Genomic DNA, 25367 nt, shown 5'->3' on the forward strand with positions numbered 1-25367 from the left:
CTTAAATTCTTCAAGTTAAATAATAACTTGCCTGTGCACAATTACCGGTACCTTGTCAGGGAAAAGACTAGGAGAACACCTTCTTTCCGATATCATAGTTTGGTATCAGAACTGTTTTTCTTTGTTCTTAAGTATGATAGAATCACTCAGTTGGTCACTCCCCAACCTGCAGTTTGAAGTGAGACTGTCCAGAACAGGAAGGGAGGAAATCTTCTTATCAGGCTGGTAGAGAGAGAGCAATGTAGCACCTCATGGAACAGATTACCTGGTGGCAGGAGGTGTGTGTGTGTGGGGGGGTGTCCCCTTGTTAGATGCCTTCAAGAAGAAGCTGGACCACCATATCTTGGGGGTGCTCTTGGGAGTGCAACAAGCAAGCGGTTAGAATGGATGGCCTAAAAGACCATCCAACTCTAGGAGTCTAGTTGACTTGTACGGTAGTTCTGAGCGAAATCTTGGACTATAAGTTTTTAGTATACAAATGCCTGCCCTAGTGTTGATAGATAACACAAACCATCCCTTTGACTTAAAGGTTTTACAACTTAAATAGTGCTTGAAACATTCTTTGCTTATTGCTTCCTGTCTCATCTTCACTAGACAAAAATGTTCATTCCCAGACAACTACGTAGCACAGCATAAGTATTTGAATATCTTTGACGATAAGTTGTAGGGGAGGAAAAGATACCTCTCTCATTTGCAAATTCTATGCATTGGCTCTGGGAAATTAGAACAGCCAAAACAGCTTTTGGCTGCTCTGTTACCCTTTTCACTCTGTAAAAAAGTTGAGTGTCAATAAGATGACATTTCCTGCTTTAATTGTCACATGAATAGATTGTTCCTTCCCCCCATCCTCCAATAATTGCTGAATACTTTTACTGCCTAAATTAAAGTGACAGAAAAATATGGCAATTGCTAGCACCATCTATTGGTACAAACATAGAAAAATCACATTAATTCCAACAATATATGCATGCTTTCAGCATACAATTTGATAGGATTTATGCTGCTTTAATTGAGGTTTTTATGCATGTAAGAAAATGGATAATTTATAAAAGCATCTATTTAATAGCTACTATCTGCATTGTTTTTGGATGCATTTGCAGATTTCTATAAAGAAATGACTGTTCTTAAACTGGTAAAAGATGAGGTGTTTTTTTTTTAAAAAAAGTTACAAATACCTCAGCAATCCCTATCATGCATCAGCCTCAGCAGGGGGATTAAACATACATGGAAAGTAATCAGTTCTCCCTGGTTTAGCTGATTTGTAAAGATTTTATGCAGATGAAATTTAAGATTAATTATGGGATAACTCATGGGCAATTCACATGAATATTTGGGGGGCTTAATTTACATCTGTGGTGCCTTTTTATTGAGCATAGATTCAAATATTGAGATAATGAAGGAGTGTCTGAGCATTTCATTCTGAAATGATCAGTTCCCTGTTAAGTGCTCCTTTGTAAATGATGCCCCTGAAGTGCTTTTGGTGGCCTACTAGCTAAATTGCTGAAGCCATCTTGCACGGATTCAGATCACCATCCATCTAGCCCATTACTGATAAATTTGATTGACAGCAGCTCTCCAAGGACTAGCACAGCTTTCTGAAATCCTTTTAGCAGAGAATGAATCTGGATTCTTCTGCATGAAACACATTGTTCTTCCCCTATGACTCTTTTCTGAAAGGTCGTGGACACTTGATGACGCATTCAGATTATGGCCTGCCACCTCAATGCTTAAACCATCTTAGCCATTAGTCAGGGATGATGAGAGTTGTAGTCCAACAACATCTGGGTTTGGGATCAGATGGTGACCATGCCCCTTTCCATATGCAGTGGTACCTTGGTTCTCAAACTTAATCCGTCTTGGAAGTCCGTTCCAAAACCAAAGCGTTCCTAAACCAAGGCGCGCTTTCCCATAGAAAGTAATGCAAAATGGATTAATCCGTTCCAGACTTTTAAAAACGTTTGAATAGAATGGCTGACCCTGCTTTAATGTATGTGCTCCAAAGTCTGTAGAAACAAGCCACATGTTGACTTGTTCTTAATGTGAGTATGTGTTGACTATCATGTGTGATCTTTACAACAGGTACTTAACTACAGCATGTGGTTGTTGTTTTTCATGTAATTGCAGGTGGCTAAGACGCATGTGGCGCTGTGGGTTAAACCACAGAACCTAGGACTTGCTGATCAGAAGGTCGGCGGTTCGAATCCCTGCAGACGGGGTGAGCTCCCGTTGCTCAGTCCCAGCTCCTGCCAACCTAGCAGTTCGAAAGCAGGTCAAAGTGCAAGTAAATGAATAGGTACCACTCCAAGCGGAAAGGTAAATGGTGTTTCCGTGTGCTGCTCTGGTTCGCCAGAAGCAGCTTTGTCATGCTGGCTACATGACCTGGAAGCTGTACGCTGGCTCCCTCGGCCAATAACGCGAGATGAGCGCTGTAACCCCAGAGTCGGTCATGACTGGACCTAATGGTCAGGGGTCCCTTTACCTTTACCTTTAAGACAGATCGCTAGAACTGTGATATGTCACCGTCACATAACCTCATTGCATTTTGTGCATTTCTTCACACACCCTGCAGATTGATAAGCAGAAGAACACACTTTGATTTCATGAAAACTGGATGTTGCATGAAAAATGTAAACAACATTGTGCACATTATGAAACTTGAGCTACAAAAAAGAAAAGGGGAAGAGTCAAATGCGATTGTATCACAGCACAGGTACTGTTTTGTTTTGTTCTTAATTGTATTTGGGAGGAGGGAGGATTTGGCAGGGAGAAGAGTATTATCCTTTGTTCTGTAGTTTCCTCCGAATGGAAAGCAAAGGACACATTCTCCATTAATTTATTTTCTGCCCCCTGCACAAAACTGTGATTATGGGTTTAAGGCGCTGGGCTTTGGGAATGAGGTGTTAGGGCTCTGAAAGGGTCCTAGAGCCCTCCCTTCTTCTTCCCAAAGCAGGGCAAGTACTTACGACTCTTTGGAGAAAAGGCAGGAGGATTCTAGGACTCACTCCGAGCACTCAGTGAAAATTGTAGTGCAGAATCCAGAAAAATAGCTAGATTTTAAAATAAGGATGTGACCATCTGTAAATTTTGCATTCAGTTAAATGCAGCAGAAACCCATCATAGCTGGCAAGTTTTCCCTTTTCTCGCGAGGAAGCCTATTCAGCATTAGGGAAAATCCCTTAAAAAAAGGGATAACTTGGCAGCTATGAAACCCATGTGCATTTACACAAAGGTAATTTCCACTGTGGAGAGTAGGGCTTACTCCTATGTAAGTCTTCACAGGATTGCTGCATTAAGCATCACTTTTTATCCTTAGGACTCTGTTCAATAAGGGATTTAACTATCATGCGGCATTTATTAAAGTGGCCAAACAATTCTTGGATGACAACAGAACCTCCTTCCTGATGCAAATAATGTAGTGGGGGGATCTGGATCAGGACCACAGTGTGGGCTAAAGTCCTCTTTTGCTCTACTTCATGCTCCTGATGTGGACTGGGACCCCCATGACCGCTGTTTACTGAAAAACAGCACACATTTCATAAAGCTGATAATTGCATGTTGAACATCTCATCTGCTTTGGACCAAAGTGGGAGTCAGCAAATAGATAAAAAAGATCCTGCAACATGGATGGACTCTAAATTTGCAATGGGAAAAAGTTTTGAGGAGGCCAAGCAGCAGCTATGCCATTTCCAGCCTAGCTTGAGAATCAAGAGCTGTTGTGTGAAATGCTGCAATAAAAACCACTTCCTGGCTCCTGTGGGTATCTTTAGACCAGCTGTCATGAGCATTTGCCCTCAGGGTCAAGAAAAGAAGCCTGGATAAAATAAAGCCTTGAATACAACGGTCTACATTCATTACAAAAAAATATTTTCATTATGTTTCCTGTGTGTAGAGAATTATTTTCTTTTATTACTCTAAGCTGGCTTTAGACATCAAGGGAGCCTGTAGCTGCTGGGGGCTGTCTTTAAAAGCCATTTTACAAAAAAAGAAGAAGAAGCCAAAATGAAAACAACGATGGAACATAATGAGTTTTTGATCCAGGGTTTCCATGAAATTTTATGAGGAAAAAGGTCTTCATTGTAATCTAATGAAAATGCTGCCCCTTTCCCTAAATGTCATTTTCTCTAAAGAACCTGCATCACCTTGTTGTTGTTTTGTTCTCTACATAAAGGCAAGGATTGCCCCCATTCCACATTTTTTCTGCCCCCTATGACATTTCTTGCTGACTTCTTTAGATTGGATTCCTGCAGTTCTGAAAGATAGAACTGAGCAATAGAGTTGTCACAGCTTACTCACAGAATCATAGAGTTGGATGGGACCCTGAGCCCAAGCTCCTCCAACGCAGTAATATGCAGCTGTCCCTTAAGCTGTCAAACATGCAACCTTGGCGTTGTCAACACCATGCTTTAGCCAACTGAGCTACCTCTTGCCGCACAATTCCCCTTTGCTGTGGTTCAGTAAAAACCAGCAGTCTTGCCTCCACCATGTATTGGGTACAAAGGGGACTCAAGCTGAAACCATTTTTAAAGGAAACAGTCTGAAGCATCGTCTCTTTGTTTGATCTTGCTTGCAGAAATTCAGCTGTATAGTTTCACAGTTTGGGAAATCCACAAGCAGGATTTGAGCACCAGAGCACACTCCCATTCTGTGGTTTTCAGAAACTGGTATTTAGAAGCAATACTACCTCCAACTGTTGGACAAATTTGTGGAGGATAAGGCTATCAATGGCTACTAGCCATGGTGGTGATACTGTGCCTCCAACAGTCACAGGGAACTGTTCTTCTGAATACCAGTTGCTTGAAACCAAAGGTGGGGAGAGTTTTCTTGTGCCTGGTTCTGGCTTCTGGGATTCCCACAGGTATCTGCTTGACTACTCTGAGAACATGATGATGGACCATTGGTGTGACCTAGTGGACTTTTCTTATGTTCTTATGATCTATCCAGTGATGCAGGAGTTGGCTTGACAGCTTGCTTCCAAACACCAGCCCCTACTGTTCACCTCTATGGCTGATAAAGACAATGTGAGAAACCCAAGGGCTGGGGAAATGATGCGGTCTATTTGGAAATACAGTGGTTCCTTGGGTTAAGAACTTAATTTGTTCTGGAGGTCCATTCTTAACCTGAAACTGTTCTTAACCTGAGGCACCACTTTAGCTAATGGGGCCTCCTGCTGCCGCTGCGCCGCTGCCACACGATTTCTATTCTCATATTGAAGCAAAGTTCTTAACCTGATGTACTATTTCTGGGTTAGCGGAGTATGTAACCTGAAGCATCTGTAACCTGAGGTACCACTGTATAACTATGAATGTTACTACTCACTGCAAGAAGCAATGTTACAGGGAACCAGGCAGTGGGCCTTCTTGGTAGTCGCATCTGCCCTGTGGAATGCCCTTCCATCAGATGTCAAAGAAATAAACAACTATCAGACTTTTAGAAGATATCTGAAGGCAGCCCTGTTTAGGGAAGCTTTTAATATTTGATGAATCATTGTATTTTAATATTCTGCTGGAAGACACCTAGAGTGGCTGGGAAAACCCAGCCAGATGGGTGGGGTATAAATTTATTATTAGTAGTAGAAGTAATTGTAGTAGTAGTATACTATTTTTTACAGAGTTTGCATTGCATTTTTACGACTTTCATGGTGTGCTAATGGATTTGATTCCATCACCCCTCCCCCCTCCCCCCATTCTGTACTTTTCATTCTAACTTCTTTGCAAATATCCATGTTTGACTGACAGTATTATGGCTCAGGAGACACTTTGAGCCGGAGTCTCGTACTTAAGAATTTTCTTCCCCATCATCTCAAATGTCATTTCTGAAACATTTATCACAAGGCGCTGTCATCGGACAAATAATAGGGCTGCGCGATAGCAGATCAGATACCTGCAACCTTCCTACCCCCGCCCCTTTCAGTGACAGGTCCTACTGTTGGTGACTGGAGATAATAGGAGAGCGCAGATCTGTCAACAGATACAAAGGAGGGACACAAGCCACTTTTGGAAATAGCGCCGCACATCCTTGCTGAAAGTGGGATAGATATCAGTGCTGAGGAAGTGCAGGTTGAAGGATAGATGGTGTTCCTTGGGAACTGATAGTACTGTTTGTATAACTCTCATTGACTTGAATGTGTTCCAGTGCAGTAGCATCAAAGATAACAGTCATGTAGTGCATTTCTGGGAAAATTTACCCAATTCGTGCTCTCGCGGAGAAAGGTCAAATTGAATCCTCCTCCTCTGTAAAGATTTCTATGACTCTTGCTAAATGGATTATTTCCATTTGATCTTCTTCTTTTGCAGGGAGGGTGGGTAGGAAATCACAGCCACTTTTGCATGAGTTTTGCATGTTCTTTCCCATCACACAGCACACCCAAAGAGTTGATCATGCCATCTGTGAATGTGAAGCCATTTGGAACGGTTATTTTTACTGCGTCCAAATATATTCGAGCCAACATAATGAACAGAAATGAAGGTATGGACCCATTCCCGACTGCCAGCATTTCAGGAAGGCCTGATGAATTACAGTTACAAGGAACAGGGGTGGGAATGAGATAAGGAAGAGAAGGGAGGAAGCAACAAGATAACACAATTATTTGATTGAAGCACTAGCATGTTGTAATAGTTTAGTTATGAGGTTACAGTGCTGTGCTGCTAAATTTACCCTTGATTTTTATCATGAAGAATGCAGACACACGCAGCAAACCAGGAGGGCCCAAGACAACCAGCTCTAAAATATGCACTATAGATATGGGATCATAGGGAGGGAATGCCTGGTGGGAAAGAATGCCAAGACACTTGACATCACTTGGTCCTTATGTTAAGGCAGAAATGGAAAAACACACACCATGCAACTATTTATAAAGGTTTTAAAAACAGATGTTTCATGTGGGTGGTTGTTTTCTTTGGAGACACAAGACCCTCACAACTAAGTAATACATTCAAAAGGATTTGTGGCTGCTAATGAGGTCAGGGCCTGTTATTAACATGGCAGGCTCAGCATGCTAATTCAAACAACGTCCACGTCTTCATAACAGCACAATGTATCTACTCCATTTTTTTTGGGGGGGGGGTTGTATTCAATGCATTCTTTAAGTATGCACTTTAGATCAAATTTAAAGTGACACATCTGAATCCAACACACACATGGCATGGGCTTTGCTTTGGGAGATGAATTAGGAAGGAAGTGTAGATTCTTCTTCCCCACTTTTTAATGCATACTATATTGTATTGAGGGACACGGGTGGAGCTGTAGTCTAAACCACAGAGCCTAGGGTTTGCCGATCTGAAGGTTGGTGGTTCAAATGCCCGCGGCGGGGTGAGCTCCTGTTGTTCTGTCCCAGCTCCTGCCCACCTAGCAGTTCAAAAGCACGTCAAAGTGCAAGTAGATAAATAGGTACCGCTCCAGTGGGAAGGTAAACGGCATTTCCGTGCGCTGCTCTGGTTCGCCAGAAGCGGCTTAGTCATGCTGGCCACATGACTCGGAAGCTGTCTGTGGACAAATGCCTGCTCCCTCGGCGAATAAAGCGAGATGAACGCCACAACCCCAGAGTCGTCTGCAACTGGACCTAATGGTCAGGGCTACCTTTACCTTTATATTGTCCAGGAGTAGGGTCAAAATCAGGAGCTGTGCCTCATATAATGGATGGTTCAGGTGCTCAAATAATAGGAAGGCAGCTTTTCAGAAAAGACCAAGTTTCAAGGAGACAGAAATGCTCAAAGGCAAGAAGCAAGCAAGATTAAGTCAGGGATTGTCCAGGAGGTGAGCTTTCATCTCGCACCAGGAAACGCTTTCTTCTAAACCCCTTTTGTAAGGGTTGGGTGATGAGTGGCTGATTTAATCAGCTGCTGCAGAGGCTTGCCTTTCAGAGTGTTTATAGAGGGAAAGAGTCAACCGGGCGAGCTCTTACAGAACCAACTTGTCATGGCCCTTGGGTCATCCTTTCATCCTTGCTGAAAGGATAAGCCTGAAGCCAATAGGGATGCAGTGAACAGCTATGGGGTTCATTTTAGGGACTGAAATCCCAGGGTCACAACTGCAAAAATGTCACTAAGATATAGCCACAGTCATTCAGACAGTGGATCCATCATCATTATTTTTAACAGTAGTTCCTGCCATGTAAGAAATTCCTCAATGAAGCTTATTTGTGTAGGATAGGGAAAGACCTGCAGGAGCACAACTTGTGCAGCAACAGCCTTCTGTCTGGCACAATGGCCATCCCATCAGTAATTTGAATAGAGAGCTAGGATGGACAATACCCTGGCACCCTGAGCAAGCCAGTGAAAAATTAAAGAAAAGCACAAGGCTACCTGCTTCTAAAGCAGAAACATTGTACCATTAAGCCAGGTTTCTGCTGTTAAATGGAGGGGAAAGGGCAATCATGCAGGATCTAACTCAACACGTGGAGTAGCATATAAAATAAATTGTGCCCTTGTGAATTGTGCATATTCATTTTTTGTTAACAATTTTGGGAACAATTTTGAGAGGTGCATAGTAAAAAAAAAAGCAAACATACCTTTTAATTAGCAAGCATTTGGGAGGAGGGATACACCTAGTTTTCCTGTCTGATGTAATGCAACCGTATTGCCTGCTTGGTGTCAGAAGAAGCTACTAGACAGCTTGTTTTTCCTTTGAAATAAAATAAAATGCAGTGGTTATTTTGAAAATGTAGCATATTTTTTTGGCACCTGAGTCCACAAAGCGATTCACCTTGTTAAGAATGCAGTCCAACTTGGGCATGGGAAAGCTTACCCCATCATCCCTGTTCATCTTGTAATTTTGGAAGTACACAGCTATTTCAAGGCTTTCCCTTTAAATAGATTTTGTTTATTTTGTATTTCTTCTAAGCTTCTATTTTTCCAGGGCTAATGAAAGCCCCTTGTACAAATCAGTGCTCCTGAGCTCCCTCTATATGCAAAGTTTTCACAACAGAAAAGCATTGCAGGAAGAGATGTGTTAGCAACTTGTTCTAATCCAGTTATTACCTTTTTATGGAAGGAGGGAAGCTTTTTTTTTTTTTTAAAGTTTTCTAGTTTTCCAGAACTGCTAGTTCACTCTTTTGTAAAGCATGTATCTTTGCTATCCTCCTGGCAATAGCAATAGAGTCTCTGTCCACGAAGCCCAATATAATTAGTCTCATCCTTTGCACCTTTTCCTTTGGTGTGCTGCATCCCTATGGTAACAATAATTTCACCTTGTCACTTTGCCTGTTTTTGAGCTTGTGTTTACTGAAGCAAAGGCCGTAGATCTGGAATCTGATTAGGACGGATGTGCCAGAATTGTGTCTCTGAAAGCAGGTGTGGAGTTAGTAGGAGCTGACTGACACAGCAGAAGGCCAGGATTGTTGTAGAGGTGCCTGCAGTGTTCATTAGGATGTCTCTTCCTGACTTTCCCAAGTGTGGTGCCGATGTTCTCCTCTGGTGGGGTTGTTCCTCAGCTGCGTTAGTGATGAAATGTCATGAAGTCATGAGCACACCGGCAAAAGAAATGGGTTCATGAAAGCTAATTGCTTAAGTGAAATGACTGTCCAAAGCTGATGTGATTTTCAACTTCTGCAAAGAATGTGGAGAAACCCAGGTTTGAAAACAAACTTTTATCAAGCAGCTGTATAACTGCATTTTTATTTTTATTTGAAGGATATGGTCTGCCCAAAGTTAAGCACATTCCGTGTATGCCCACTGATTTCAAAGAGGCAGGTAAAGTGCTTCCTTCACTCTTTCTCATGGTGGCTGTGGAGGAGCCAGAGAGAAAGCTATAAAGTGGAGGGGGGATAAGGGGTGGCAGTGTGGGGCTGAGGCGGCTTGGGCAGGCAGTGGCAGTAGCATGGGGGGCAGATTTTGTAAGAAAAAGTTTGAGGGTATGCCATGAGACGTTCTGACTATTCAATAGTAAAACCTGGGCAGCCACATTTTTGTTCATCCAATCCAATATAAGATTCAGAGGAATTTGCTTCTGAATGAAGATGCTTAAGCATCAGCTGGCCTTCCAAATACCTTTTATCTAAGTTAATTCACACAACTACTGAGAGTGTTAAGAATCCTTCCTTCCTCAGATAAGCAGACAGGTGGGAAAAGGAAAGGGAAATATGTGAGTGCATGGACAGACTTATTAGAATTGCTACTTTTTTCTTCTTCAGAGGGTATATCGAACATTTCATTGTTACAAAGCAGGGATAACTTGAAAAGCTAGAAGGAGGCGGGATGTTCATGTTTGCATATTATTTGAGTATTGGGTGATTGGAAGCACATTATTTAACAGCTTATTTAGGAACTCTTCCCGGTTGCTTGTAATTCCATCAGGCTCCCCTAACCATGACCGTAGCTCCTCAACATCCCATTAGGCTGCTGGAGAGGGTAAGATGAAAAGCAGAAACCCTATCACAGACACTCCCAAACTTTTCCAGATGTTTTGGACTACAATTCCCATCTTCCCTGACCGTTGGTCCTGCTAGCTAGGGATCATGGGAGTTGTAGGCCAAAACATCTGGAGGGCCACAGTTTGGGGGTGCCTGCCCTATCAGCTCCACTGAGAAGCCAGCTTCATAAGATGTTTCCCTCCCACAGCTGCCCTCCACAGCAGCCATCCCACCAAGCTACAGAAAAGGGAGAAAAGGGAAATAGGGCAGGTCCACCCAGGGCCGTCTCAAGCCGGTCGGGCGCCCTGGCGCCGTGGCGTGGAGATCGGCCCGGCGCCCCGCACCACCGAGACTACCCCTAGAGCCGGACCTGGGTCCACCAGAACTGCTTCTGTTCTCCTTGAACTGTTTCCTTTCCAGCATATAAAAACTTTGTAACTAAGAACTACTGCTTGACTTTTCTCTCTCTGTCCTCCTTCCCAATCCCTTTTCCTCTTGTGTCATGTCTTGTTACTGTGGGAGCTTTATTCAGATAAAGCCCAAGGTTAAACGTCTCAAACTAACAAACTAACACTATCACATGCTTGTAACATATTTTCATGTTTTGACAATTGGGGTATATCTTATCTTTCTCTTAATGGCTAAATGCAGGAGCCCTGAAAAATGGCCATGTGTGTAGGAGGGAGGAATGAATCTGACAATTTTAGTGACTGTCTCTCTTTTTTCCAATCTTAAGTTTAGTTCTTCACATTTCCACATCAGTTTGTGATATTATTCTTCAAGTCCTCATAAAAATTCATCAGATTCTTAGAACAATTTGTTCCTAATATACAATGTTTATGCCATTTGGCCTAATACATTCATTTTTACAAAGCAATTTTCCTTGACATAATGTATCTTTGTAGGTTTTTTTTTTTACTAATATATGCATTGGTGTACACATTACTTGGCTGTGAGAACTGCAGTACAAAATTAGGAGAAGTGTGAATTTTGAAGGATGGCTATTTCAGTTCACATATTGTTTCAGAAAGTGCGGAGTAAGTAGGTTTGCCTTTAAATGAAAACTGAAGCACACACACACACACCGGAAATCTCTAGTGTGCCGTCAACCTTGTTAGTTCTACAGGAGGAGTTGTAACCCTCAGAAGCACTATGGAGAAGTTTATATCTTAGGAAAATAAAACTGAACCACCAGCTTATCTCATTTGACTCATGGGGATATTTTAATAATGCTTACAATATAAACATACACTACACAAGATACACACCTCCCCAGCACTGCTCAAAGGGTTCTGACCAAAGAGATTATTATTATATTATAGAAAGCGAATGCACAAGTGGCTTGTGAAATGTGGAGAAGGTGTTTGTGGGTATCTGCTGCAACAAAATAGACCAATGTGAACTGTGTGCAACTCACCACACTGGAGGTTAATGTGTGCAAAAATATCATTCATAGAATCATTCATGCAAGTTACTTGTACACCCATTTGCACTTTCCACTTGTGGGGGGGAATTCCCTTGGGGGTTTGGTATAAAAGCTCACATCAGGTTCCCATGTGGTCAGACTTTATTGAATAATGAATTACAGGACAGAGTCCAAAGAGTCTGTAAGAGCTTTTCATTATGACTCATGCTATACAGTATAGGGGAAAAGACACTGCATTGGTTGTTTCACCCTCTCCCCAACCACCTTCTGCCACCCTATCACCACACCATCTCTTATCCTACCACAGTCCTTGGAAACACTCAACTCATTTTTTTTTTAAAAAAACACTTTTATTTGCTATGCAGATAACTCACATCTTAGGCTATCTTACTTATGCTTATCTTAGGCTTATCTTACAGTGATCATGGGTTCCATGATCATGGGTTCCATGATCACTGCAGATGGTGACAGCAGTCACGAAATTAAAAGACTCCTGCTTCTTGGGAGAACAGCAATGACAAACCTAGACAGCATCTTAAAAAGCAGAGACATCACCTTGCTGACAAAGGTCCGTATAGTTAAAGCTATGGTTTTCCCAGTAGTGATGTATGGAAGTGAGAGCTGGACCATAAAGAAGCCTGATCGCCGAAGAATTGATGCTTTTGAATTATGGTGCTGGAGGAGACTCTTGAGAGTCCCATGGACTGCAAGAAGATCAAACTTATTCATTCTGAAGGAAATCAGCCCTGAGCGCTCACTGGAAGGACAGATCATGAAGCTGAGGCTCCAATACTTTGGCCACCTCATGAGATGAGAAGACTCCCTGGAAAAGACCCTGATGTTGGGAAAGATGGAGGGCACAAGGAAAAGGGGACGGCAGAGGACGAGATGGTTGGACAGTGTTCTCAAAGCTATGAACATGAGTTTGACCAAACTGCGGGAGGCAGTGGAAGACAGGAGTGCCTGGCATGCTCTGGTCCATGGGGTCACAAAGAGTCGGACACGAATAAATGACTGAACAACAACAACTTATGCTACAACAGCTTTACATGGTTGGGGAAAAATAAATAAATGGAGAGCAGAGGAAACCCACTCTCCCACACACACACACACCTGTGCAAAGTTGCGATCACAGCCTTACCCAGCTTTGAGAAGGTGGTGTGAGGGCTCTGGCAGCATCCCAGAGCCTTCTCACTGGCTTTCCAAAGCCAGGCAAGTGAGGTGCCAGCTTTTTGCAACTTTGCTTATATGCATGTTGGCCAGGAACACCACCCCCATGTAAGTTGCAAGGTACTTTTTGTATGGAGCCCTCTTTGTATCTTATCTTTTGTTGTTTTTCACTCTGACATTCAGCTGTTTGGTTCTTCCTAAACTGATTTTTACCAGTTTCGTGGTCAGGCTGCACTCTTGTTTACAAGACACTAGCTTCACTGATACTGGGTTTTACAGAAACTCTTACTTCACACTGAACATTTCAGTAGAGTATGAGATTCTTAATCTCAGGGTTGTTGGTTCAAGCCCCACGTTGGGCAAAAGATTTCTGCATTGCAGGGGGCTGGACTGGAGAAGCCTTGTGGTCCCTTTCAGTTCTATAATTCTATGATCTTTCAATTGCAGGCCCCCTGTTTGTGTTCCTTTCTTAACCTACAAAGCACTCCATAACCAAATTCGACTAAGCCTCATACATGTAGGAACACAGAGAAACACTCTTTTCCGAAGGCCCAATTTGCATTGCATTCAGGAGCTTCCCTGAGTTAAAATATATCGAACTATTCCACATTGTTGAGCATGAGAACTCCTGGTGTCTTTCTTCGGTGTGCTTGGCAAGCAGACTGCTCCCTTTCCCCATTTCCTTTTGCTACTAATGCTATCAGAGCAATGCTGTGCCGTGGTCCCATGGGGACCAAATGTCAGTTTTCCAGATGGCGAGCTGCCAGTCCAGCGATCGTGTTGAAAGCCACTGAGGGAATTTACTTTTATTGCACAACCAAAGAACATCACTTCATAATACACCTTGTGTACATGATTGGGGCACAACAATGGACTGGAGTAGCCAGGAGAAAAGCGAGGCTCCTCTAATGTCTCTTTATGGGTCATGTTTTCAGGAGACTCCTGCAGCTGCTTTAAGTTATTGCCCGTGTGCTGGGGGAAGAAAATCCCTTTTCATAATAAGCAAGCAGTAAAATACCCAGAAAGGAAACAAACCATGGGAAGGCTTCTTTCAGGCTTGGAGATTTCTTTCTTTCTTGAACTACAACGGAGGGAAAGGAGAGAGGGGGAATCTTTAATCTGAGGGCCCCTTTATGACTATTACTATCCCTTGTCTGTAGAGGAGAAACTTGACTGCATCAACATAAGGCCAGAGTCGATGCATTGCATTTCCCATCATTAATACCACAGGCTATTATCTTTATTAAGATTGTGAGTTATTATCATTATGTGCCACGGAGGAGAAATTAGCCATGGGGGAAAATTATACTTTAGAAAGGGTGAGGAGGGTGGATGGGAAACCAGGGGATTTGTCTGATCAGTGCTGCTATTTTGGAAGCTGAACACAATTTTCTAAATGTGTGAGCTTAGAGAGCTATATGCAGTTTATGTAAAGTTTCGGCTGTGTGGCAGTTGAAAAGAGTTTTGTTGCTAACACTGAATTTGCAGACAATGCCCTGCTTTTCATTGTGAAAAAGTGTAATGAAATGAGAGGGAAGGGCTGCAACTTAGTAGACCATTTGTTTTGCATGTGGAACACCTCAGGTTCAATTCCTGGCATCTCCAAGTAACCCTGGAAAACTGCTGCCAGTCAGTGCAGACTATACTGAACTAGATGGACTGATGTAATAATAAGTAAAATATGATTTCTACAGTGAAATGTATCCCATGTGTGGCATGCACACACACATCAATACCTATCTCTATTTCTATCTCCATGTCTATCTCTATGTATGATGTGGATTCAGCATTTTATTCATTACTAGCTGACCTGGCCACACTTTGCTGTGGATTTTTTTTTGGGGGGGGTATTGATGTCATTTGTGTTTTGAATGGTAATGGTTGCATAACTTGTTTTTGGTTAGTGTTTTGATGTAATATGCTTTTCCGGATGTTTCAACTTTGTGCTTGTATTTATGGTTTTTATTTTTATTTTTGTTCTTCTTATGATTGTACATTTTCATTTGTTTGTTTTGGTAGTTTTATTTATGTTTTTAATTTTAAGAAGTGTGATTTTCCCCACCCTGTTCTGATTCATGACGTTTCCTGTCTCTTCCTCCCCCCACCACCGGCTTATCCCTGTGATTTTTACTGTCTTCTCCCCACCCTCGGTTTATCCCTGTGATTCCCCCTCTCCCGCATGCAGTTGTTACATTAGATAGATAGATAGATAGATGATAGATAGATGATAGATAGATAGATGTGGCTTAATGGGTTTTTTATGGCGGTTTTTTTAGAGGTTTGTTTATTAAGGTGTTGTTTTGTTTAGTTTTGTAGGGTGTTTTTCGTTTGTGGGTCAGAAGTGGGTAGGGTTTAAGATGTGGGTGTGGTATGTTTGTGTGTTGTGGTGTATTTGTAGTGTGGGTAGTTGGTATGGTGTATGGTTTTAGAGATTTTTGTATGTGTTGTTGTGTACAGCACCTGAAAACCCTAAAGTTTGCAGAAATAATAATTAAAAAATCCCAAGAGAGGTGAAAACCCAAAACATCTCAATCAGGACGGAACTCACTCTTTGTGCTGGAAAGGGCAAGAAAAACAAAGCCATGCCAGAGCCATAAGATGGAGTGTGATACTTGACTCACATTTAGGAACATCCTATAACAAAATGCCAAGATGTTGCTTCAAAGTCTGCTTTAAAGTTCTCTTTGAATGAGTAGAAACAGACATTCTTGTGAAATTTCCAGTCTGATTTGCCAGATGCAGTATAGCTGGACAGAACAGACAGGAATGTTTATGGGAAGAGCTGGTTTGCCAGTATGTGTTTAGTGTTTTACTTTTTATTTCATATGTTAGAACAGTACAATCACAAAGTAAATGTGCAAGAGCTTGCACTCTTCTGCCCATAACAAATGTCATTTCCTGCATATTCTCAATGCTGAAGCCAGCCAGGTACAGCACCTGAAAACTTTGCTCCATTCACTTTAACTTAATGACCTTTCCACCAGTCTTTACTTACCAAATGGGTAAGAAGAAAAGAAGTGGTTCAAGCATATCAGCTAGTTCATGTTGGATGATTTTGAGTATCAGGAACAGAAAGGAAATGGCTCATGTGGGCAATATAGTCCAAGTCATATCCTCATCTAATAGGTACTTTTTGGACTCGATTGCCCACTGGACTCATTTCCTTTCTATTTTGATACTCAAAACCATTCAATATGAACTAGCTAGTTTGCAAAATGGCCTCGTGGGTCAAATCCAGAGGCCTGGAAGGCCTCGTTAGACCCATGGGCCAGAAGTTTCCCACCACTGATCTAAATCATCTGCATTAGATGTCTTTGTGATTTTTTCCCCCCTTGAAAAGTTCAAAGAGATTCTGAACTTCCTTTGACATCTTAGACCACTGCTGATCTGGTACTGCATGCTACAGATAACAGTTCATAGTAAATAAGATTTAATTGGCTGTGTACACATTCCCATTTATTCTGCATCCAGTGCACTCCCACAACTGGTTTGGAAAGCTATGCACACACAATGTTAGTCGCAAACCATATCTATCCTGTCATTTCTTATGAAATGCTGCATTTTGATACATTTGCCCTCCAACGAGCTTTGATCCAAGTTGAAAGAAAGAAAAACCTAGCTGTGTTTTAAACCTTCCCTTTCCCTTATCTCATAATAAAGCAGTGCATCTCCCATTCACAAGAAGTGGTCAGATTGGCTCTGCTGGTGTTTTTATACCATGACATCCTCTCGAATGCCTCATCTGAGCCATCCAGATCTTGCTCTCTGACATGTGACTGGTGTTGGTGCTGTTTCTTACCTCTTGCTTAGGTGAATTTTCCTTGGTCCAACACCCTGCCAACCGCAAAGTGGATTGCCGTTTGTCCCTGCATAGTGTGTTGACTTGTGAACTGAGAACCTGATGAAGCAAGAAGATTCCTCCATCATGTGATGACCTTGGCCTATGTCCAGCTGAGGTGGGCTGAATCAGTTCAGCCTAGCCAAGCTGGCCCAAACTGATAGTGCTTGTGTGGTGATGCTAGTTATTTCAGTGGGTAGACTATGAAACTGAAATTTTGGGTGGGATGCTTACTTTTACCCAATGTATTATGGCTGTGTTAAGAAACCCAAACAAACCCCCATCTCTCTCCCTCTGTTGCAACAAGAGGGGGGGAGAGAGAGAGTTCTCCCTGGACATCTGGCTGCTCTTAACCTTTTGTTTTTCATTTTTGCACCCAGAATGTCTTCCAGGAATGATACCACATAACATCATTCCAGGGAGGCACACAGCTGTCCCAAGAGAGGACCTCTCTTTGCCCCAAAGGGAGACAAACCATTAAAAGAGACAGGTGACATTCATCAATTAAAGGAAAGCCCCCCGCTGAAACATTTCAGTTTAATTACCCCCCCCCTTCTGAAAAATTGCTAAGATGGCTTCTCCATTTGGAATGGACCAGGAAAATGGAGGTGAATGCTTTCTTACAGTGTTCCAGTCCTACAGTTCATTCACCCCAAATAGTCACCACATTTTGGGTTGTGTGCACCAAGGAAATACTGTACATAGGGTTGTTTCTCATTCTAAATAACCCCCAAATTGGTATAAACTCTTGAAAATTAGTCTTGCGTGTGAGAATACAGACAAGGATTCTGAAACAACTGGTTTTCTCATACACAGCATATAGGAGTCACTGCAATAGATGATCACTTAGGAATCAAAGTTACAGTTGTCATAAACCCTTTCCCTTCATTTTGCCTCCACACATAGGTTTAATCAGAACTCTGTTTCCTGTGCCCAGCATCACACATCCCCACTCCTGGTGTCAGCATATTAAGTGCAGATGGCTGAAAAGGGGTCCTTACACACCTACCTACATACATAGAGTAAGGCATATTTAGAACACTGTCTCCCCTTTGAAGTCCTCTGCCCTCATTATGTGAATGATAGAGTTGAGAGTGTGCCCAGCATCAGGACAGGGCCCTACACATGTAGGCACATTCATCAAGAGACTTTTAATTTTCCTTCAAGAACTAAATGTTTTGGGAATGTGTTGGTTGCATTTTTCTGGCTAGTTCAATAGACTGTGGCCCTTGGGTGAATTGGTAAGAGCTGTGATTGTTTCTCATAGGCAGCCCCTCTCCATCCTGGCAAAGTTTCCTTGGGCTATTTATCCTATAAGGACAAACTGACCATCTGTCTGAGAGACGAGGAATCGAAACAGAAGCAGCAGGTGTGTTCACCAATGGGATGTGGTTAATAGTCCGTGTTTCAGGGGATGGATCCTCTTGTCACCCAAACAGGAAAGTTGTGTTGATATCATCATTTAAATATGGATGAGATTAGTCTTGTTCATTGACATAGATGGATTTCTATTTCACGAGTCACAAGTCTCCTCTTAAGGTGCAGTTGTCTGGAATTTCCTGTACTACATCTGGAACATTTCAGACAGAAAGAGAGAGATGCCAAAAAATCTTTCAACTCTGAGAGTCTAATAATAGTTTGGCATGCCTGTCAGTTTGTTCAAGTATTTCTGAATGCCTGTTTATAGTTTTTTTGTTTTTTTAAAAAAAATCTATTTAATTGCTACAGCCACCTTATCTTTGTTTTTCTCTTCCATCGCTCTGGAAAGTTGGAAGCCCTGGACTTTCCAGGTGAAGGCTGCCCCAGCTGCTGAATGTCTGCTGATAGTAGGCTTATGTCTCTGAGGCAATCAAGTCATGAGTCCAAAGCTTCTAGCAGTATTAAAGTTCCTCATAATTTCATGTGCAAAGCCCTGGAAACTGAGCTTTCTTATTGGAATATAAGCTTTAAATGTCAAAGGCAACTTTCCAAATTACTGACTGATATATAGTGACACGCTACACTTTGGACCATAGCCCTGGATTTAAGGTATTCAAGAAGCTCAGCTTTTGAGTAGCTTTCAGCCTTTATATTGAAAAAGAAGAAGAAAAAAAGGCCAGATCCTACAGAGCTAATATTTCATGTCATAAATGAGCTCTCTCTTCTCTCCCTTTGTAATTTTTTCCCTCCTTCATTTCTGCTACTATTTTTGGCTAAATTGTACGAGGCACAAAATAGCTGGATCACTCTGCAGCCTCTGAGGACCTTAATATGAGCAGTACCCTACAGGATCTGAAACAGAATAATATCCTACGGTAATGTAAGTCAAACCACAGGACATATTATATGTGAGAGGAAGGCATGAAAAGCTGGGGGAGCGAGCAGAGATAAATGATCACTCAGAGGGAGGGAACAACACCGAGAGATCAGTGTCTCTCTCAAAGGAGCGACACTGAGAGATCAGGCAGGATGGTCAAAGTCCTTCTACCAGTTAGCCTATGAGGAACACGCACTAGAATTGTTGAGGGTTTGGGGGTGTTTGCCCTACCCTCTTGTGGGATTCCAGGGACTGTGGTATCTGTGTTACAGACAGAAATTATGCACATAGAAAAAGTATTTGTCCACTCTGCCAAGAAATGATGCACCTGCTGAAGTTTATCCTGCCTTGCAGCTGCTGAAGACATGGAAGTACCAGCAGCCCCAAAATGTGGGTAGCCTAACATCAGTGGCTAGCAGGGGCATAGCATAGCATATCCTATCGCAGCCCAGGGTGTGTATGCTGGGGGTTGGGCAGGGGTGCCAGCAGGGGGTGCTATACCACAATCCTATGCGGAAATAAATCCTGCTGAGTTCAATGGATCTTACTCCCAGGTAAAGTGTGTACAGGATTACAGCATTAGACTGTGGAGTAGCTATGGCAATTTTGTAATTTAAAACTATGCCAATTATGCGAATCATTCCTCATTTGGACTCGACTTTTGTGTTTAACGCTGCAGTTTTCTATTACTGCAATTTCTCTTCTAATTTAAGTGAAACTACTACTGCTTTTTTAAAAAGGCTTTTTGTTCTTTCCTGTGAGATTGAAGATGCAGTCCTGTAGCCCTTTAACAGGGAGCAAACCTCACTGAAACCAATGGGACTTACTTCTGACTAGAAATAATTAATAGAAACATGGAATTGTAGAGTTGGAAGCCCCCCCCCCCCCGAAAAAAGTTTAACTCTCACAGGATGCAGGAATAGCAGCTAAAGAATTCCTGACAGCTGACCATCCAACCTATGTTTAAAACCCTCTAGTGAAGGAGAGTCCACCGCTTTCCAACATGGACTGTGTTCTTAACTTGCTGTTGATGCTTAAATCCACATTACCAGTCTTCTTCTTAGCAGAGTGATGCATGCTCCCCTCACTATCTTTAATATAGGAGAGCCAGAAAGAGGGGGAGGGGGTTATTTCACTTAATCATGTGGTATGAGTGTAGATGTTGTGCATGCATAATAAGGAATACTTCCTCCGCCGGGTTCTCTTCGGCATCTTACATATTAAAATTCCTCACAGCAGCTATTCTTGATAACACTTAAAAAGTGATTATATCTGTTGTCAATTTGTGTAAATTATTAAAAGCAGCAGGCTCACTGACATTGTGTATGAAGCTTGGGGAGAGGTGGAAAGAAGCCAATGAGTGGGAGAAATAGAAGGGGAGGCAAAGGCGTCAAGGAGATGAAAGGAAATTAATTGATTAAGGAAAAAAGAGCTTCAAACCGTAGGCAGCAGTTAGATCATTCTTTTGTTTTGGTTCCAGTATGCTGCTCTGGTGGATTCAATGAAGGTGTGCAAAAAGCTAAATGAAGCCTATTATTATTATTATTATTATTATTATTATTATTATTATTATTACTACTACTACTAGAATGCCTTCCATAAATGTTCCCACCACCACCTGTGAATGAGCATCCTCACCTTTCACTTAACAGCTTGCAGTTATTACAATTTATTTAGCAATTTATTCAGCCAGGAGTTCCACACTGGCTTTTCTAAACCAAGATTTTATTGAATTCTCGGAGAGGAGCAATGAAGATAAATTGAGATGTGTCGAGATAAAATTAAAACTTATGACTTGAACAAAATTCAGAGTGTGGCTGGCCATACCGCCACATTTTCAGTTAACGCCGTTAGGAATTAAAGATATGTAACTGATAAAGATGGATGTCTCACTCTCTTGGAGCCAACCTGTGCCGTTTAAAGTAAATATTATAATAATTGATCTCTCTGAATGATGTCCATGGCTAAATGGGGGCTGATATTTGGCACGGATTTCCTGTTTCTGGCACTGACAGATGAGCCTCGCAGTCCAAAATGAAAGGCTGGTCAAGCTTTCTGTTGCGCCACCACAGACTGAACTCAATGAAAACAAATATGGCCATTTAGACAACAGCAAACCACCATTTGAACATTAGCACAGGCCAGAAGATATTTCAGCTCAGTTTTTGCTGACAATGAAGTATGTATCACTTTCTATGAGCGCAGGAATTTATCGGGCTTCTGCGCTGATGGCAGAAAATCAGGGTTTGAATGTAATGAGAGCATTCATTTTTACGAGGCTGCTATGAATAAAACATGAAGGCAATCCTCCTGCTAAGGAATCTGTGGAGCCACAAAGGAATCTCTGAAGCAAGGGGTGAGGATTTCAGTCAAAGGGGCCAGGAAAAAATAAATAAATTGGGGGTGGGGCATCCACAAAGATTAATTGTAATGACTATGTACGGTGTGTTCTGAATTGTGTTACCTTCCTTGCTGTATGTAACCTTGTGCTCCAGGAACTTTGTGTGATGTCCTCAGACTTCTCACACTGCCATGCACCACGGAGAGTACCTTCAGATGATACCCTCACCCTGGAGAAGCAGTACCACTGCCAAGGTCTCACGACTGGAGAATGCAATCGGCAGAGGATAAGTGGCCAAGCCCACAAAATGGACGGGATTGGACACAGTGGATAGATTTCTGCAATCATCACTCCCTTTCCACCCACTGGGCATGTGAAGGGGGAGCAGGAAGAATGAGGCCAACGAATCCTACTGTTGGGTGGTAAGCCAATTTCACTGCTATCACATAATCCAGGCCCAATGACTGCACCATCTCTAGACCAATTCTCCTCCACCTTCAGCCCAGCTGCCGTACACAACTGGGATGTTGATGTGGTGGCCCCATGTTCTACAGTTTCCCACCAGTTGATACTTGTGGTTTGGATTGTGCTCTTTTATTTTACCTTGCAGAGCAGTCCTATGCAGAGGGATGGGAGGGATAGCAGAGAGATTTTTATTTGTTTATTATTTCTTGATTTTTCTCAAATAATTTTTTTTTATCTGATAGTGTGGCATTTTAAAACCACCACTCCTTACTGGAGTAGGGAAATAGAGCAACATAAACAGACTTCTTATTGCATCCAAGGTACACGTGGGGAAGGGTGAGTGGAACTCCATAGCTAGCTCTGGTCCCACCCTCTCAACAGATTAGAGGGGCACCTACTCATGTCTAGCCCTCCTACCAGGTTACAACATATAAAGAGCAAGAGGTGGGGTGGGGAGTTGCCAAATTTTAGCACAACACAGGGCACAGCTGAAATTTGAGAGCCCAAATTCCACTAGTGGGACAGGCTGGGTTGAAAATCAATGAACAGATAAATACTCAGTTGCATGAGTAAGACTGAAGTCCTAACCTCACTTAGTAAGTCACTGAATTCAATAGGGCTGTAAGACTTCCCTATCTGTCCCAGTCCTGTATTTCTGTGTCGGTGTTAATTTGCCCCTGGTTTTGTCAATTTCCATGATTTTAGATAGTGAAACTAGTGCAAAAGGCAGGGAGATATATGGGATTTGTATTAAGGTTGGTGGTTGTGGTGGTTGTTTTTTTCTCCTTTTCATGAGAGAGACTAGTAAAAGAGTCCTTTGGTGGACAGAGATGGAGTAGTAATCTACTCCATGTATGTATTAATGTATTAATCAGCAATACATTCATTGGCCGGGACTGCTTTTGGGTGCTGGGAAATTATTTAACAATAGATAATGAAATTCTCACACATTTAACCTACATTTTAAATAGTGGTTTATTTTTGCATCTTTTTTCAGGCTTTCAAACTGTATCTTTTAGCATTTCTCTGCTTTATTTTATTTTTTTGGTTCAGGCACCACCACATTGATCAATGAAGCCAGATGAGAAAAAAATCTTGGCATGATGTGTCAAACAATATAATTTGGAGAGAGAGAAAATGTTAGAGTCAACCCCCCCCCCCAATCAAACAATCAAGACTAGGTAAGGAAAGGAAATCTCAGATTTTTTCTCCCTGATTTTCTCTGAAACACTCATCAAAAAAAGCTGCTATATAGAATTCTCTGTGTACAGTAAGGATCATATAACAATGAAAGGGTTGCTCTCTCCCTTTGCTAGTCAGAGTACTTCAAGGAAGAAAGCGGATATTAATGCTTGGGAAGGGAGATCTTTTTCAGCTATTGGAAAAGAATACTGAATTATGAATTGTGCTCTGGATTACTAAAAATAATGTAAGTAAATAATATATTACAAAGTAAACTTTCTACCGAGGAAAGTAATGTGCCATGGATGAAGGGCTTCTAAACTGTTATAAATGAATTAATAAAGAGATCAGTATATATGGATGATAAAAGGAGATCCTTGTTGCAACTCACTTGCACAGTTTTTATGAGAGAAACAATGGTGCTAATTATTCTGTAGATTAGAAGGTTGAAAGCTTTGATCTTGAAATTTAGGTTGAAAAATAGAATGAATTCCACTTACACCGTCACCACCTAAAGCTTCTTTTCATTGTTTTAATTAATAGGAATGCTCTTGTGAGTCATTCCCATGACATAAATCCCATTCATGTTCCAATTTATGTAGATTCATACTTCCAAGACAGAGACAGGCGTGTTTTTGTGTGGCTCCTGCACTTTATTAGTACAATGATGCCTCTTGGATATAAATTCTTTACAGAGTATCATTTTAATCACTTGTAGGGTGAGCAAAATTGCATTGTACAAAGGAGCTTTCAATCTGTTCATCCAAGTCATTTTCTGCTCTAATTAATTAGCTTGAATTAAAAAGACCAGTGTTGAATGGTTGAATTCTGCTTAATATTCTGCAGCATGCTTTAAACCACAGACAGGTATACGGAGTGATAGCCCATCATTGCATTGCCTTGTTCTAAGCTAACTTTGTAACATTGAAAAGTAGTTATGTTGTCAGAAACACTTGGCAACCTTGTTAAAAATGGGCAGCATTCTCTTAAACTGAGAAATATTTAAAAGATGGCATTGTGGTGGCAAAGCAATATATTTAGGGGCCTCACAAAGTGTGGGAAATAAATAACAAAATAGCAAACAATACAAGGCAATTTCTTGTGTTTTGTCAACCGAAAAATCCAGCCTCAAGTACGAGTAGCCACAAAAGGGATTGGCAGGGGTATAAAAGCAGAAAAGATTTGCATGAACTGGTGTTCAGAGCAAGGGCAGCAGATGATAGGTCCAGATCTACTGACAGATCACTGGGTGATTTGAAACTCTCCATTGTGGGCACTCTTGACCTGAAAAGAAGGGAAGATTCAAAAACAGAATTAACACTCATGTACTGGAAGATTACCTGCAGACCAAGTCAACAGCCGATAAAAATAGGAACAGTAACCAAATACATATATCTCACATGCATCACAAAACTGTAGACAGATGCAGACATCTGTAGACAGATGCATACAGTAATATTCCTAGGCAATGTCTATAGTGTACTGGAAAAGAAGATCCTCCTCATAACCTCAATTACCTTCTGACAAAATGGAAATTGTGAAAAGCTGGCTGGAAGCTCTCCTGGCAATTGAAAGCAATCCAGCACTCATGGGCTGCCAGTCCCATGAGCATTGTAATTAAATTACCATAGCAGTTCATAGAATCATAGAGTTGGAAGATACCACAAGGGCCATCCAGTCCAACCCCCTGCCAAGCAGGAAACACCATCAAAGCATTCCTGGCAGATGGCTGTCAAGCCTCCGCTTAAAGACCTCCAAAGAAGGAGACTCCACCACACTCCTTGGCAGCAAATTCCACTGCCGAACAGCTCTTACTGTCAGGAAGTTCTTCCTAATGTTGAGGTGGAATCTTCTTTCTTGTAGCTTGAATCCATTGCTCCGTGTCCACTTCTCTGGAGCAGCAGAAAACAACCTTTCACCCTCTTCTATATGCCATTCTTTTATATATTTGAACATGGCTATCATATCACCCCTTAACCTTCTCTTCTCCAGGCTAAACATACCCAGCTCCCTAAGCCGTTCCTCATAAGGCATTGTTTCCAGGCCTTTGACCATTTTGGTTGCCCTCTTCTGGACATGTTCCAGTTGTCAGTATCCTTCTTGAACTGTGGTGCCCAGAACTGGACACAGTATTCCAGGTGAGGTCTGACCAGAGCGGAATACAGTGGTACTATTGAGAAGGCAGTGGTACTATTGAGTTGAGAAGGCAGGTGAGAAAGTAGATGGTTCCATTCCTGTCCCCAGGACCTTAACAGTCACCACTACTAGATATGGGATCTAGAGTTTGAGATTGTGGGTCAAGAA

This window comes from Zootoca vivipara, chromosome 8 (assembly GCF_965207765.1).
Source record: "Zootoca vivipara chromosome 8, rZooViv2.hap1.1, whole genome shotgun sequence".
NCBI lineage: Eukaryota > Metazoa > Chordata > Lepidosauria > Squamata > Lacertidae > Zootoca > Zootoca vivipara.